The following is a 3,281-nucleotide window of genomic DNA, read 5'->3' on the forward strand; positions in this document are numbered from 1 at the left end:
AGGGGTGTTGTGCAACGAGTCCACACAGCAGCAGGCTGCAGGGCCAAGGCTCAAGGGCGAGTGTTGTAAACCGGTGGAGCGGCTGATGTAACAGCGCTGCCCAGGGACCTGCGCCAGGGCTGCCACCATGGGGCACCCCATCCCACACCTCATGCCCTCTCCCAAATCAGCAGCCCCCTCTTGTACCTTCTCCCTGCCACCCCAGCTGCCATCCCCCATTGCTGCCGATGGGCGTGGGGGCTCCAGCCCCCTGCACCTCCACACCCAACTGTGGCCCCAGCCTGGCCGAGAGGGCCCGGCGGTCGGCTGGGGGGATGTCTCCATCCCTGGCTGCTGGAAGTCCTCAGGGCGGTGGCAAAGGTGCCATGCTCCTTGTGCTCGCCGCAGCAGCCCGCGGAGGCAGACGGTGCCCGCCGTGGTGGTGTGGCTGATGCTGTTGCGACATTGGCACTTGCCAGCAATTTCCAAATCATCAGTGCTGAGAAACTGCTGCTGCTTTTGAGCCAGGCCGTGATGCTTGTACCAAGCAGAGGAGGGTTTTTGTTAAAGTCCACCTGCCTGTGACAAAGCTATGAGGATAGCTCTGAAGTAATTTTAATCAGATGTTGCCTCATATCAAAATGTGAAGGGAGAAACTAACTTTGGAGTAATTTTTGTCATTGAGGGCATGTGGTCAGGGAGGAAAGCCTGACTGAAACAGAAGAGGCTATTTTGGGCAGCACTGGGGCATGGCGGGAGAGGAAGCCAGGCCAGTGCAGTGCCCCAGGAGCGGTGGCAGTCAGCAGCGTGACGTGCCATCCTCCAGAAAGGATGTATCCATGGCTGAGCTAGGTGTCTGTCTGGCCGTCAGTCCTCCCTCGTGCCTTCTCAACGTACCGGTGGGTTTCAACCACACTTGACAGGGGGGTGGGAAGCTTACAGACCCCTTTTAAGTTTTGTGAGAATCAACAGCTGGTGGGGAGAGACCCAGTGAGCATCCTCACTGAGCAAAAGTGGAATGGGGCTTGGCTGCAGTGGCCCGCTGGCCAGTCGGTGTCTGCACCAGCTGGCCAGTCAGCACTGACAGCCCCTTGGCCAGCTATAGCACGTGTCATGGTGCTGGTCTTGGAGCGGTGGAGAAAGCTGGGATAATGAAAGTGGGAGGACAACATGACAGAAATCTGTAGGAAACAAGGCTTCTCTTGCTCTATGGTTCACCAGCCAACCTGGTCTTAGCTACAACTACGTGCTGAGGTCTGATGTGCGTTGCTTGGGAGCTTCTTGTGGTCCCAGGCCCCTGTCCAGCTCCTGTAGGGTCACAGCAAACACAGCTCCACCAAAGAAAAGAGTTGAGAAGTCCTGTTGGGTGATGGGATTCCCCTCTTTTATTTCCATAGGTCTCAAACTCCTGTGGCCATCCCAGGAAATTAAGCAAAGAGCATTCAATGTGCCCCAGTATCAAAGGAAATCCTGCTCTTGGTTAAGGCTCTTGACTGTGCTTTGGGGAGCTGTGCTCCAAGGCAGAGGCCCCACTGCTTCTCCTGGCTCTGCCCAGAAATGAGGAGTTACTTCAGTACATTGGCTGCAGGCCCGAGGTCGGATATTTACCTTGGCATGGCTCCCTTTGGATCTCGTATGTGCTCGTGGTCAAGCATCCCAAGGAACATGTACTCTGCTCTGCTGAAGACCATGACACTTCCCTTCCAGCCCAGTGTGCGCAGAGAAGATAGTGTGGGGCCAGATACAAAGCCTGGGCCTGGTTCTGTGTGTTGTAGAAAAAGACTGGGTAGTATAAAACTATGGTTCTTAATAATAAAAATGCCCAGCAAGAGAGACCATGAAAATCCTTGCAAAATAGGGAGGTTATGGGGGAGGGAATGAATGCAAGGAAGCTACTACAAGCGCCTTAAGGAAAGCTGCTACTCACAGAGAAAAAGGGAATGGGCTTCCAGCAAAGGAAGATCCCAAAGGGCAGCACAGGGAGAGAAAATGACAGTAGAGCAACCAAATGACAGGCAGGCAGGAACAACAAACAGGTAAGTCCTTGGCCAGGCATACAACGTGCTTTTCAAAAATGTTATAGCAGTGCTAAAGTGATGCACTATATGCAGGGTACCAGCTTAAAACATCCTCTTCCCCAGAGATTGGGACCCAAGAGTGGGCGAGTCCCTCCAAGAAGAGAAGGGTACTTCCTGCTTTCTCAACATCTGTGATGTTCTTTTCAGAGAGCTGCTCCAAGACCTTGCCTTCATGCAGTCCACAGGTTTCATTCCCATCAGTGAAGCCCTGGAAAAATCTTAGCAAAAGAAAGGAGGGGCACTGCTTTGTGCCCCAAGATTGCACAAAGCAGTGCAACAACTGTGTACTCGTCCTTACTTTTTTTTTCTTGAGAGCATCCCTTGCCCTAGTGAACATGCACTGTGGAGTTGTCTGGCTTGACCTCCCAGAAAATTTTCCTTGTTACGCTTCATTTGATGCAGAGAAACACGGTGGCTGTGAAACAGATCCCTTCTGCTGTTTCCTTGAACCCAGGAGTACCTGGTTGTGCACATATGATGTGTTAAAAAAAAAATCGTCTGTAAGTAGTACATGCCCTCCTACATGAAGGGAGCAAGGAGCATAAAGACACAGCCTGGACTAGAACCTCAAATCCTCCAAATTCCCTGTGTGCTCTTGCAGGAGAAGGACAGCAAGGGCTGGGCTGGAGGGGCGAGAGTATTAAAAGGAATTGGGGCTATTTCCATCGATACACTGATGTGATTGCAGAGACAGAGGGATGGATGCTCAGCTCCTCTCAGGCAGGCTGAATCAGTCCAGCTGCATTGACAGCTTGGCTTGTTTACACCACACAAGTGTCCAGCTGGCTGGACTTGGATCTGCCCTAGATGCACAAGTCATAGTGAAGCAATGTATATTTTAACTTTGGTGCCCTAAAAAGACTGCAAACCTTACTTGGTGGGGCAGATGTCTTGGAAACTTGCATGTATCCAGGCCTGAGGACTCAGAGGGCTTATCTTTGCCTGAGAGACTGTGCTTTGCCTGAAAGTCACTTGTATGCTGATGAAGGCTGAGAGAGGAAAGGCCAGACTGAGGGGTGCATGTAGTTCTTGATGATAAATACGATCCTAAGCGTATCCTTTCAGGGATTCATGCCCTTCAGCTGAGCCTCTGTCAGTATCCAGGCTCTCTCTGCTGCAGCAGAGAATGGCCAGTCCCTCCATGAAGCATTTTGTCTCATCCTAGGATGAGTCAATGAAAGATGGGATCCATTGCTTTCTGGACTGGCCTATCTTTGTGCATTC

Source organism: Pygoscelis adeliae, unplaced genomic scaffold (assembly GCF_000699105.1).
Source record: "Pygoscelis adeliae isolate BGI_AS28 unplaced genomic scaffold, ASM69910v1 Scaffold67, whole genome shotgun sequence".
In the NCBI taxonomy this organism is placed as follows: Eukaryota; Metazoa; Chordata; class Aves; order Sphenisciformes; family Spheniscidae; genus Pygoscelis; species Pygoscelis adeliae.